The sequence below is a fragment of the Calidris pugnax genome, unplaced genomic scaffold, assembly GCF_001431845.1.
Source record: "Calidris pugnax isolate Ruff unplaced genomic scaffold, ASM143184v1 scaffold148, whole genome shotgun sequence".
NCBI lineage: Eukaryota > Metazoa > Chordata > Aves > Charadriiformes > Scolopacidae > Calidris > Calidris pugnax.
Genome location: NW_015090926.1, coordinates 105,986 through 120,773, shown reverse-complemented (window position 1 = coordinate 120,773; position 14,788 = coordinate 105,986). Strand labels below are relative to the sequence as shown.

The following is a 14,788-nucleotide window of genomic DNA, read 5'->3' as shown; positions in this document are numbered from 1 at the left end:
GGGGGGGGGGGGGGGGGGGGGGGGTTGGAAGGAAGAACACCGACCGGTGGAAATAAAGATGCCTTAGTATTCTGCCCTCGTCTCTACAAAGCTGCAACGGGACGCAACCGCGGCTCCATCCTGCTTTTAGAAGAGAAATAAATCAATAAGCTCACCTAGAACGCACAGTTTGTGGGATTTTTTTTTTTGTTTTGTTTTGGGTTGGGTTGTTTGTTAATTTTTTGCGGGTTTTTTTTTTGTTTTTTTTTTTCACTCCGGGCGGTATTTCTGGCTGCCGGGATTTCCCCCGTCCCCGGCACGGACGGAGGGGCTGTTGCCGACCGGGGTAAGGACCGGGGGCGGGGGGGGGGTCCGCAGCGGCCACCGCGCCCCCTCGGAAAGCCTCTGCGGGCAGAGCCCCATGTGGGAGCTGTGTCAGCAGCTGCCGGCCTCCTCCTCCGGAATGCCTTTCTCCCTCGGTGTGTGTACACATCTCTGGGAGAGGAAGGGGCGAGAGCTAAGTGCTCTGGACGAGAGGAGCGGCCAGGCCAGCAGCCAGTCCTTCAAGCGCACCCCTCTCCCCAAGTAAGTGCCCCGCTCCGGTGAAGTTGCCTTCTTCAAACATGAGGAAAACCTCCTCCCCCTCCTTCTGCGTCTACAAACCTCAGGCTCTCCTTGTTTCCCCTGTGGGGACCAGCGTGAACACCCATCGACACATCTCTCACCAGGCACCTTCAAGTTCAAAGCTGGAGAGGCACTTTGCATAATCCTGTGGTTTTGGCCGTTCTTTTCTCTCAGTACCTTCCACACAGCCCTCCACATTCTGCAGATACTTATTTCTGCTTCATTTACAATTTGTATAAAATGTCACAAAATGCAGCAAAATACCGATTATTTGTGAGAATGTCTGTTTTCCTGTTTCTTTATGAAAGCTCCTTATCCACATGAACAGGAAACCTTGTGGTAATCAGCCTCCTCCCTTTTGTTAAAAACACTGATGCTGACTGCCTGGGAAGCAAAAACAAATCCATCCTGAGTTCAAAGGCATTTCAGCATTCCGGTTGTTTCTCTGACAATGCTACGTTATGGAGCAGCCAATTTTCTTCCCGATAGCAAAGCAGCAAACTGCACTTCGAAACCTCACACCATTACACACAATTAACAAATCTCATATCTGCTTCTGAAGAACAATGCCCTTACCTTAATAAACTGCTTACTTGTCCCGAACAGAGCATCTTATGTCTAACAAAACTGTGGTTTTTTAAATCAGTGCGGCTTAATGAAGCATTGGCTCCTTTCACACCCTCAGTCTCTGCAGCATAGGAAATAGCTTCAGCCTTCTCTCTGAGTAGAGCCCCCTGCCCTCAATTGGTAAATGATGAACATGTGACAGCAGGACTTCTCCATCGAGACTCATCTCATATCAATAAGAGCTTTCAGGATGACCCAAACCACAGATTACTTTACGTCTCAATGGTACTTTGCAGAGCTTATCTGAAGGCTAGAGAGTGTTCCCTTTGCATATCACATTTCCAGACTAGCAAAAGATTTATTTTCAGGTGCTCACATTTGTAGTAAATGTCCAAGTACCAAACCTACAATGACAAACATGCATATACAACAGCAGAAGACAAAACGCTCTACAGTTCAACACAAGGTCAGAAGTCACAGGTTAGAAACAGAGGCCTGAAACCACGACAAGGAGAAAGGGAAACTATTATTTTAATCTAAAGACATACATATTCATCTGTTTTTGCAGTGCTAAATATCACTTTGACAAAACAGTTATCCATAAGGCAAATTAAAACACATGATTTTTCCATTCAAGGGGCAACCAGAGCATACAATACAAAGTGTAAAAGCACAACAGGAAGATATTCTCCTTTTCTGTGACATTTTTGAGTTCTTAAACCTCAATCTATAATTGTCATCATCATTAATGAAAAAATAAGAAACCATGAAAACACGAAATACACAAGATGATCCTAAAGCTCAGCAGGAGACCAATAAAATGAACACAAAGCATTGTCAATACTCAGCTTACAAATGTCACCAGGCTAAAATCCATTCCAGATAAACTTCGGGGTTGCAGATACTAACCACACAGCCAGCTTCAGGATATCACGACAGAGACTGTCATATTACTACCCACATACGATCTTTTATATTTGAAAATGCATATGTTTGTCACTGCTGCTTGCAAGCCTTTGTCTAGTCTGGCACCAAACTAGTGGTCAGACTAATATTTTTGTCTCTTTCCCTATGGTTTAGTACAAAAACATTACAGAGCGTTTTCTTTGCCATACTTTGGAAGGAAGCCACTCTAAAAGAGGAAGTAAGTTGCAAGAGAATGCCCATCTCTTGCGCAAATTGTCACAAAAAAATCCGCGTTAATTGGCAGATGGATGATAAATTTCATCATGAGTTTGGTTTGATTATGAGTGACAAAATTCAGTTTTGAGCTATTTTACTGAAAACTGAATTCCCTAAATACATACACTTGCACATACAAAGTTAAACACTGGAATACATGAATACATTTGTATAGATATATGTTCCTGTTATAAGCAGTAATTTGGAAATTTGAATACTGTAAAGAAAATTAAATTTTATTATCTCAAGATTAGCAACATATTTAAACAAAACTGAACTATTTGACAGTACTTCCGTAAATAATGGCTGTTAGCTGTTGAGTGACATGGAGCTTCCATGGACAGACTGTTTTCAGAGCTCTTAGCCTCACCCACCAGGTGAATGGCACTAGTAGTCATTATAGGTTTATCTCTCCAAGTCATTGTCTCCATATACACTCTACAACAGTTCTGCCTTGCAAGCTTTCACCATTACATGCTTTTAAAAAAAAAAACAAAAAACAACCATCATGTTTTCACGTAGTTCTGCTGTTCCACTATGCCAGTATTAAGTGCACAGGTATCTCCAGTCTACTCTTCTTAATTTCTCTATAATTGCTCTTTTCCAAAGCTGCTTCAGACTCTGCCCCAAGTGCTGTGCTACCATTGAGTTGTGCATTTGTGACACATGCCAAGTTCTGCTTCCAATTCCCTTCCTCATAGCTGATACCAACATGCCTCTGTAACCCTGAGGAGCTCTTCTGGGTTCATCACCAAACTGTGATATTTTAAAAGATGGTTTAGATGATGTGCAACTTCTCAGGATTCGTTTGCTTCAAACACTTGTGTGCTCAAAAGCTTCTTTCTGGGTTTTTCTCCCTCTTTTGTGCTATAAATCATAGTAATCAAACCAACTGAAATCAGTGGAATAAAGTTGCTTAAACTCCTAGTAACTAAAGTGAAAAATTCTCTGATACCCTCATTTAAAAGTATCCTGAAAGATACAAGGGTCTGACCAGCATGTTGACATAATCAAAGCACTTTATTAAAACTGTTTTGAAAGAATCAGGCCAGAGGGAGGTGCTTCTGACAATAGTTTATGCCACGAGGAACAACAAATTCTCATACTATCTCAAGTAACTTTTGGAGGCAAATGGTAAAACCTTCACATGTATAGTACAATGAAACAGCCAACGAGCACACAAGTGTGTGGGTTATGGCAGACCAGCCTCTGAAGCACTCACATTTGGAAAATATTTGACAGGAGACACAGACAGGCATCGTGCCAACCAGTAATGATAACCCTAAATAAGCTGTAAGTAGCTATAACCACCTCCCCACTCACCCAAAATACATCTGTTTATAGCTAACAAACAAATAAAATAGTAATACCAGAATAATCCCTAGGCACCTTGCAGAAATGGTAAGCCCAGAAATAGTCTCTGTAGCAGATCTCCTTTTTAACTTAAAGCCCTTAAACCTTCTTCCTGTTCTTCTAAAAGCAAACAGGATTTTAAAAAGATTTTTTTAGTCATTACTTTTTAAATCCGTATTTTTGTTTCAGAGGAACTAAATCAATATCCAGCCAAACCACACCAAATATCCAGCCAAACCATACAAACAAAAGCAGCAAGGGGTGTCAGAGAAAATACAACAAAAGCAACAGCTCTCTACACACATTTCCTTTGGATAGGTTGCAACATATTCCTCAGACAATAATCAGAAAGATGTGCTGTTGTACCAAAAGCCTGTGTTATGCCCAGTGCTCCTGAATTACGTTAGAACAGTTAGCAGCTTCATTTGACCTATTTATGTTCCCTCTTAATGGGCATAGCTGATTCCAGAGAAGAGCTATGCAGACCATCTGTCGGAAAGACATTTAAAAAATGTTTGGAACATATCAAAGATAACAGTGAGTGCAGTATTTATTCATTTTTCCATTAAAAATAAGCCTTCTCAGTAATTTTTAATGAGATTTGTTGAGTAAAATTTATATACTATCTCAAACGCAGTATTTGTTTGACTGAGGAAAATACTCATCAGACTCATCATCCTATCCCAGACCCTGCAAAGAAGGGAGGGAAATCTACAGTTACCAGAAAACTAATTAATATTATATGACAGTCGCTCTACCCAGAGCAACTCTACCATTTGAATTGCTCCAAATGAAACTAAGTATTCTAACAGACAGATGAATTGGGGCAGGGCAGTAAGTGCACAGAGTGGTGCTGACTGAAACCTTATTAAAATGGGAGCAGCGCTCTGACATGCATCCCAGCCTTGTCCTCCTTTGAAAATCATGTCTTCCCTCCTCTTCCCTTCAAAAAGCAATGTGCCTGGCAAAACAATTATTTCCGGGAAACAATGAACCCGGGGAGAGGAGAGCTTTCTGTCTCACAAACACGGCAGACAGCACTGCAGTAATGTTAACCAGTTCAATATGACTACCAGATCTGCAGAACTAAGAACTCACTAATATTTATGCAAGCTAAAAAAATTAAAAATCAACAACTTTTTCAACAAAGAGTTTCTTATGTTGTATTTTTGATACACATACATTTATGTAACCACTTTTACATATTTCATGCATACAAACACTGTCTGAAAACCTAGCCTTTTATCTCTCTCTGGGTAATTCTCATGCAAACAGGGTTAAACTTTTGCTACTCAGGCATTCAGATTTGGCCCAAAATTGCATGCACAGGTAAAGTCATGCCTGTAACCAGCACTTGTGAAAACAGAGAGAGATGAAGATTTACCAGAACAAGTACAGGGCTGCTTATGCGTACCTGAACTGCAAAAAGGCATTATTATCAAAAATACCAAATACATCTGACTGAACCAATGTTGTGGCCTATCATTGATCTGTACTCTGAAATCTCAATGACAGAAACAGACTAAATGTTCATCAGCCAACATCGTACAAAGGGCTTTCAAGCAACAGCATTTTAACTGCAACCTGACCCGTCTACTCTGTCCTTAATTCTGCATTAAGGACATAATAATATATAGTAACTGCATGTTATATAGTACATACATGGTATGTAATAATAACATACACAATACATAATAATAACAATGTAATTATGCATAACACACAATTCGCATTGTGTGTTTTTGTTAACCCTGTTTCTAAACACGTGAAGCGCTGCCTCAGTTTAAAACAGGCTCTACCAATTTAGCTTAAGTCAGTCAAGAATACCTGAATTTCTAATTAAAAAATTCCGTAATTTTCAATTCCTCTCCCTCCCCGGAATTCACTCAAGTATATAATTTTTAAAGTTCCATTTTGCTTACCACACTGACCTATGGGAAAGCTCTTCATGCCCTGGAACACAGGCAGCTCTATTACCGTGCGAGCCACATATGGATGCAGGCTGACTCGGGTGTGTCAGTGATAAACAAGTATGGACAGTGATCCCATGGAACAACTGGTTGCATTAGAGTCACAGAATTTAAAACCAGAAGAAACAGTGATGATCTAATCTGACCTCCTGCATAACACAGGCTGTACAACCCCACCTAGCAATTAACCTGCCTCTGTGACAAGTTTGATATGGTAACTCAACCAGCACTGGTTTTGCCAGATCCATTTTGAAACATTCACCTACAATGCTAATTGGAAGCATGCTGCATCAGGCAGGTCCTGCACCTCCCAGAAGACGGAGGGATGTCCTCTTCTGGATCCAGAGATTACCGCCCCAGGTTTGTGCTGACAGAGCAGTCCCTGGGCTCACTTGCACAAAGCAGCCGAATTAGCTCACCCTCCAGCAGAGCAATTGTCTGCCCGGTGCCTCGTGGAGGGCACCACCACCCAGGCACTAGCACCAAGAGTTGAAGCTGTGAGGCAGGCAGCTCTCCAGACACCAGGTTAAGCCAAATGCCCTGTCTCAGCTCAAGGACCTAACACCCCACCACTGGATGAACACCTGGGGATGACCCAGGGCAGCTCTCCTGCGTGACTCCAGGTGGGCTTCCACAAGCCTTGTGAGAGCAAGGTACCACACAGCTGTAATATCTAAATGAAATGACCACAGCAAAACATTTGTTCCACTTGTTTTTATCACTGCCAAATCAATTCCTCAGACACACATTTTAGTGAGATTTATGTTGCAGGTATGTTCTGGTAGTGCAAAGACATTTTTATGTCACAGAGACAAAACCAATTAGATTGACAAGATGAAATTATTTTAGGTTTTCATATTCTTCATTAAATTAGGTTTTGTACATACCTAATCTTTTATATGATTATTTCAACCAATTTGTTTGCCAGCCTGAGCCCATACACAGAAAGAAATATATTTAAAATTGAATTTTAAACTCTTGCTTTCTTTAGAAACACAGAAATTTCCAATGAATTAATTTAACTGCTGTATTTCACATATCTACTAGATTTCAAAAGCTTGTGCTTCTTTTTGCCCTTTTTAAAAATTTAATATATTCCTTATACCCATGGGCATTCCAGTACTGAGAAAACTCTCCAAGAAAAACATTTGCCTTCTGACTGCAACCTACTCATATTCTCTGCTCAAGACTCGCTCCTTCAGTATTTATCATCAGTAAAAACTAAAGAAGATAACCAAAGTGGTCTACCTCAGAAATCTATCTTCAAGTTAACTATCTCTCCTGCCCTTTCAAGTGCAGTAGTAATCAGCAGATCAAGCAGTAGACAGAAAGATTTTGCATACTGTTGCATACTGTACTATCTTCCTAGTCATTTCAGACAATAAAACCTGTTTGGAAGAGCTGCAGCACAACAAATTGCTTGGAATGTGGAGGTAGAACAGCTGAAGTGCGATTAGAGTTAGAAAACCCACAGTGCTGTCTGTAACTGCACCTTTCAACTCTGTGCACCTTCTCCCCCTGCCTCCTCAGGTTAAATAAAAGGTTTTTTTCTGATTTTTTGTTTTTTTCTGTTGCTATATGAACTAATAAGTTAGCTACTATATTCAATTCTGCTTCATTTATCACAAATAAAACCACCAGTCAAGTTCTAAAAGCAGAAGTATTTCCGCAAGATATGGAACAAAACCACCATCTGCCTTTTCCATTCCAGGTTTTTGTGTTGAGTTACACATATGGTCGAGATCTTTAATACCAATACAAAAGTGCAAAGATAATATCTGTAACAAAATACAAGAGCTTTTCTATTTTGCAGATGTGTAGGTATGTTTTTTTGGCAGCTTCCAACCTGATATCCATCATACCGAGGGACACAAAATTTCAGGTCTCTGTATTCTGGAGGCAATTCAGCCTAATCCCTGTTCAGCATCAGACTCAGTCCACCATAACATTTTAAAGAACATTTTCAGCATTTATCAGAGACATCATCAACTCGTAAGGGTATAATAATTACAAGTGTATAAACTGAAGACAACTGCTGTGTTTGTTCGTTTCCATATAGAGTAATCCTTTAGGGAAAACACTGTCAGCATAAAACATTTTATGCAGGAATATTATTTTCATGCTTTTAACTTTAATATAAAGATACAGAGACAGAAAGCGTGAGAGTACATAATCCTTAAGCAAACAGAAACATGGTTTTATGGGCCAACAGGCAATATGGCTTAAGGGAGAAGTTTCCAGCAGAATGCTCTGATCACAAGTCACTTGATTTAGTTGTAAAAAGTTATTCAAGTATTCCTCCAGCTTCTCATTTGTTTAATCCTATTGGGTTGTACTGACTGCATACTTCTGTGACATCACACTGCTTTCCACATTTCAGATGGGGAAATAGTTTTAAGTAGATGAATAGTTGAAAACGCAAAGTTGTGTAGACGACAGTATCACCATCTTAACCACAAAAAAGATGTGATCTTCGTAAAACTTGGCACATAAGTTTTTATTTATCACTGGGTAAACCAAGTAAGGTGGATTATAGCAGACGATTGCAAGGGTTTAGCCCAGCTGTTGTGAAAACAACCTTGTCTCCTCTCCATTAAGAATTTATAATGAAACACAAACACATTTCTTGTTGTAACAAAAACTGCAGCTGTATCCTTTCTGAAGCGTGAAAGGAGGGCAGGAGGCATGGCCAGCGGCACTGACACACGCTGCCAGGAAGAGTTAGACAGTGCAGCTGAAGGAGCTCTTCCCACTCACCGACCTCTCCCATTACCTCCAGAATACATTCCTCTTCCCGAGCCATCGCAGCTCGCAGCCATCGCCACCCAGCATGGATCTTTCCCGGCTTCTGGCTGCATCACCGTACAACAATGCAAACCATGTGGCTGAGAAGCCCAACCGATGTCCAGCTGAGCCAGACCTCTTCCAGGCAGCAGCAACCTCAGAAAGGCGGCAACAGCAGCTGGACAGTCTCAGCCATAAAAACTCACTCTGCCTGACAGCATGACTGAGGGCTCAAAACAACCTCTTTTAAAAATGCTTTTGACCTTTCCCCCAAGAGGTTCGCTTACTCTATGTGCAGATATACATCCACTGTATGCATATACATTAAGAGCAGATCACATGGTCTGCTCAGGTGTGAGATAAAAAATAGTAATTAAGTAAATTTTACACTTGCATTTTTCAGTAGCAGATGTGATTCTTACAGTCTCTACAGTTACTGAAAGGTGCAATCCTGATAGCTTCTGTAACTTTTTCAGATCAGTTATACTCCTGTTGTATAAGCACCACAGAGGTAACCAATTCTAGTCTAAATTTAAGCCTAAACCAAAGCCACTTATTTGTCGCCCAAAACTATTATTGCAAAAATATTTTCCCATTACAAACAGCCCCATTTTAGAGTCAATTTCTTACTGGTGTCACAAAATTATCCCCTTTTACACTGTTGCATAAGTACAATTACTGTTACAGAGAAATCTCCCCACTGATTTTTCTCTTAAGTTTTCTCAAAACCTTTCCCAGAATTATTCCAGTACTTCCATCCATGTAAAACAGATTTGTCTGCACATGCACTAAACATAACACTCCTGAACACATTTCCTCCAGTCAGGAGTCATATTAACCTCGCTTCAGAATATTTTCATTAAAAAGTATTTACAGAATCATGTTCCCCTCCTGTCACTATCTTCATTTGAACAACCTTACATCTTGAGTTTGGAAAGTAAATGATTTTTCTGAAGCTCTGTAACAAAATTAACCCCTATTGCTCTTTTCTTTCATTGCTAGGCAGTTCTCATTAACAACATTCCCAGCAGTGTCTGGTAAAATCTTTATTAATGGTAAAAGCAGCTCCTCAGATTAATACGCATCCAAGGTAGTATTTCAACATAACATTAGCCATTTAAAAAAAATAAAATCACAGAATGACTGAATGGTTGAGGATGGAGGGGACCTCCAGAGGTCATCTGGTCCCATGGCCTAGTCAAGCAAGGTCACCTGGATCTGGTTGCTCAGGGACTGTGTCCAGACAGCTTTTGAGTATCTCCAAGGATGGAGGCTCCATGACCTCTCAGGGCAAGCTGTGCCAGTGCTCAGTCACCCTGTGGTGGGTTGGCCCTGTCTGGACACCAGGTGCTCACCAAGCCAGGCTATCACTCCCCCTCCTCAGCTTGACAGGAGGAGGAAAAAAACCAATTAAAAGCTCATGGGTCTAGAGAAGGACAGGGAAAGATCACTCAACAATTACTGTTACAGGCAAAACAGACATGGCTTGGGGAAATTAATTTATTGCCAATCAAAAGTCAGAGTAGGATAATGAGAGCTAAAAATAAATCTATAAAACACCTTCCTCCCACTTCCTGAGCTGAGCTTCTCTCCTGGCTTCTCTACCTCCTCCCGCTGCCGAGCAGCACGGGTACATGGGGAATGGGGGTTCATCACTGGTTGTCTCTGCCTTTCCTTCCTCCTCACGCTCTTCCCCGGCTCCAGAGTGGGGTCTCTCCCATGGGAGACAGTCATCCATAAACCTCTCCAATATGAGTCCTTCCTGTGGGCTGCAGTTCTTCATGAACCGCTCCAGTGTGGGTCCCTTCCATGGGGTATTGTCCTTCAGGAACAGTCTGCTCCAGTGTAGGTCCCCTGAGAGGCCACAGGTACTGCCAGAAAACTTGCTCTAGGGTGGGCTCCTCTCCATAGGGGCCACAAGTTCTGCCAGGAGCCCACCCTAGAGTGGGCTTTCCATGGGGTCACAGCCTACTTTGGGCACCCACCTGCTCAGGTGTGGGGTCCTCCATGGGCTGCAGGTGGACCTCCATGGGCTGTCACATATTCTCACTCCTCTCTCCAGCTGCAATTGTACAAAAGTACAAGCTTTTTCCTGTTCTTAAATATGTTATCCCAAAGGTGCTACCACTGTTGTTGATGGGCTCCACCTTGGCCAGCATTGGGTCCATCTTGGAGCTGACTGGCATAGGCTCTATCGGACATGGGGGAAGTTTCAAGCACCCCTGCAGGTGTGGGGTCCTCCATGGGCTGCAGGTGGACCTCCATGGGCTGTCACATATTCTCACTCCTCTCTCCAGCTGCAATTGTACAAAAGTACAAGCTTTTTCCTGTTCTTAAATATGTTATCCCAAAGGTGCTACCACTGTTGTTGATGGGCTCCACCTTGGCCAGCATTGGGTCCATCTTGGAGCTGACTGGCATAGGCTCTATCGGACATGGGGGAAGTTTCAAGCACCCCTGCAGCTCCCCTGCTACCAAAACCTTGCCACATAAACCAAATACACACCCTCACAGGGAAAAAAAGTGTTTCCTGATGTTCAGGAGGAACCTCCTGCGTTTCAGTGTGTGCCAAAGCTGTGAGGAAGAATGCTGAGGTGACACAGTATGATCTTTAGTGAACTACAGACTTTGCAGTATTGCAAAGCTGCATCTGAGTAATATCATAGCTTACTAAAAATAAAGGAATTAACATTAAAAACTCAAATGTTAATAACTGGTTAGAGGCTTTCAGCCATCACCATATAGTACAGGAGATGCAGCAAAAAATTTTTCACCTTTTAAAAATCTTTATAATTAAAAACAATGCTCTTTTTGTTCTGTTTTAATGGAGGTGGCAGTGAAGTCCTTGCAACTCGTAATCCCTTTTTACACCTCTAAATGTAGAGTCAGAACATAGACATGCTCTACGCCCCAAGAAGGTGGAACAAAACACATCCTATTAAACAAGAAAATGTCTATGGAGTTGTTATGGACAATCCAAGGCTGCAACAAGAAAAGTAATTAGACTATGAAAGAGCTGACTGTAAAGGAAATCCAGCCACCATCTGAAACCAGACCATGGGGTAGCTGGTCTAATGTCGTATGGGCTGAGCTCTTATACACGGCTTGAGAAATTATCTTCTCATTTATCAATTTAACAACTCCCAAAAGCTTGTTTTTCATATTAAAGCTTTTCATTTCAACACAGAGCTGTTTGGTCCCACTCCCATGAGTTCATTTCCAGACCCTCACAGTGTGTGCAGCCAGTTGATTCAGCCCAAACAGCATGCAGTGCCTTGCAGGCAGAAAAGGAGAATCCTCTAGAAGCAGAGCAGCAGCTAGTGAAACACAAACTCTTCTCCTAGGACAGGAAAGTGCCAGCCCTGCTTCTGCTTTCTGCCCAGAGCATTCCACCTCCTCACCCAAGCCAAATAGTTTGGCTTGTACTCCAGCTTGTTCAGCTGCTGCCTGAGCGAGCAAGAACAATTTCTTTCACCTCACTTCCCCTCAGATTCAGTGCTGCTTGCTTTCACTAGCTTCAACAAACTCCAGGGGGGTATTGGGTGAAAAGGAAAAGAAATCTGGAAGAGCACAAAGAGTAAGAGGAACAGGAGAGGAAAACAGACAGAGAAGTTCTTTAGGAAACTGAAGCTGAGGACTGGGAAGTATGAGTCCAACACAGTATAGCAGAAGAAACAGGTGATGAGATCAGTGATCAATCAGCAAGGAGGGTGCTTTAAGCATACGCACTGAGGGTCTACCAAGATATCTTTGGGGTTTAGGTAGCTAAACAGCACATAAGCTTCGCAGTAAACACTAAGGGAATGGGAAACTAATTATAAAACGAGGGTTTTCCTTTGGGAGAATGCTATACTCCCAAAGGCTAACAGAGCCTGCAAAACACAAGGACAAGATTAGGATTTCTGAGTTTGAAATCCTTAAGGTTGGGATAACATTGTTTTATAGGTTTCAGACATCAAACCAGCCAAGAACACAGCCTGTGAAAGAAAAAAGGACAGCTTAGTTTTAAACAAACTGCATTTGAGAGAGTGTAGAAAACACTGTGGGAGTAAAGAGAAGACATGAACAGCAGAGGTGTTTCCATTCAGCTCAGTCTCAACTACCATTTCAGCAATGGCATTGGATGAAACCACCCAGTGAACATTATAGGAGAGGAAGGCTTGTGCCTACAGAAGGAAGATGTTCACTGGTATGCTAGGAATGGTACTGTTTCTTTCCACTGCCAAAGAAACCAGTTATGCAAGGGAGAATCTAACCTAAAGAGGCAAAGGACACATTCTGCACAGGGGTTTCTCCAGAGCAGCTCAGCAGCACAAACACAGCTATGAAGACAAGTGCTAGGAGTGGAATGCCCTTCACTTCCAGTTAATGAACCAGGCCCCCAGGACTACTACTTCTGCTGTCAGAAACATTGTGGTTGTTCTCCATTTATATCATGCCCTGATGAGATCGGTACTGTTAGGAGTACTCCTGGAAGAAAGGATTGCAGCTGAAATGTGAGATTTGATTACCACCAACAGATAAGCTATGTAACAGCACTGTCAATCCCTACAGTTTACACCCCAGACAAAATTCAGCCCAGAGTGGGTTAACTGAAACTTAAATCTTTACTCTATTAAACACAGAAGACCTAGACAAGTTAGGTCAGCCAAAAAAAAAAAAAAAGAAAAAGTCACATTTTCTTCATGTGTGTAGCAGTACATCAGTAGAAGTTTAAAGATCACATGAACATTGTGTCGTTAAAAGAGTTTCCACCCTGTGACAGCAGCAATGATCCACTAACACTAAACAACAGCACTCAAGTGAGAACAGAAGCACAAGAATCCTTTAATCAGTGGCCAGCAGCATGAGACATCAGAAGCGTGAATATCTTTGTTTCCATTTATCTACTTAGCCATTTCTCTCTGCACGTTTCTTCCCAAATTAAAGCAATGCACAATGTCTCAAAATGACTCAAAGAAGACAATATGTTACCAGCTTTTGTTCAGAAACATTCAGAATATAGAGAAGGGTTGAATCAGACATGCTGGCAGACCTCTTTGTGGGCAATGAAGGTTTTCAAGCAGAAACAGAATGAAGTCTGTTTCAAAAGAAGGAAATACTTGTCTGTAACGACAACCCGCTAGGCCCAAGGGAAAACCAAAGTTGGCACAGAGATTTTTGCTGATGGTCTCATGTGATACCTCAAGATCACAGGCATACTTTTTCATGAGCCTTAATACAACTAACAGTTCAAAAGCATTTTGTGTATGAAATAACTATCTGTTGTCACCCGACGCTCAGGGGAGAGAGACATATTCTTTTAGGAGTTCTTGGCAGAATGATGATGGCACTAAATTGCAATGGAATACTACGATTAGTATAGCACAGAATTTGTGATCAGAATGGCACAGGAATTCTACAACCAGAAAGAATATAGTACAATCTACAAGTATATAGAATACAACTTATAATACATCTTAACTTATAATTTCTCATCACCTAGACCCTCAGCAGATCAGGTCAAATCTTAATTGCAATGTTAGCTGTATCAATATAACAATCATAAGTCAGACTTGAAAATTATACAACAGAATACGAGTCACTCACTCAGTGAAGGAAGCAGATGGCGGTGGTGGCATCCCTGGCCACCAGAAGGTCCTAGGTCTCAGTCTCCAGCAGCAGCTCCGGTCCAAGTTCCTCACTTTGGACCCGTAACTGCTGGATTTTATAGACTGTGTTGTGGGTGCTGTTACACTGTGGCAAGGTCATCAGCACCACCGGGTTGGCCGGATGCCTGGGACCTTCAGGGCCGTTAAGGAAGGAGTAATCACACTGGCGCCCAGAAACCTTGAGGCCAGTAGAGAGGGGAGGAAGAAATCTGTTTGGTTTGTCTGCTTGGTACACATGGACCTTCAGGGCCTGATAATGAGGGAAAGGTCACCAGGCATGCTTACAGCAGATGGGGGAAGCCTAACCCAAAGGGGAAAAAGCACAATGGGACGGGAGTTAGCACAGCTTATCAAGAGAGCTTTAAACTAGATTTGAAGGGGGACGGGGTTGGAACCGGGGGTGCCCAGGAACAGCGCACCAATGCTATTAGGTAAATGTGCCAGCCCTTCCAGAAAAATAGTGGGAAGATTAGCCCGGCTGAAGTGCATCTACATGAATGCACGCAGCATGGGCAACAAACAGGAGGAGCTGGAGACCATCATGCAGGAAGAAAACTACGATTTAGTTGCCATCACAGAAACGTGGTGGGACGACTCGCATAACTCAAGTGCTGCAATTGATGGTAAACAACTTGTCATATGGGACAGGCAAGGATAGAGAGGCGGTGTGGTGTCCCT

General features: G+C 42.1%; 1 protein-coding gene across 2 annotated transcripts in view; it reads right to left on the bottom strand.

Moving 5' to 3' along the window:
• The window catches only part of MCC (mutated in colorectal cancers), a 163,006-nt gene that overhangs the window by 102,192 nt on the left and 46,026 nt on the right, over window positions 1-14,788 (bottom strand). The window contains exon 1 of one of the 2 annotated variants that reach the window (XM_014951500.1): window positions 45-65. The exons of the other annotated variant lie outside the window; for it this stretch is intronic. The gene's annotated coding sequence lies outside the window, so the exon portion shown is untranslated. Of the gene's footprint in view, window positions 1-44; window positions 66-14,788 lie in introns of those variants that run through there. 2 annotated transcript variants of the gene reach the window in all.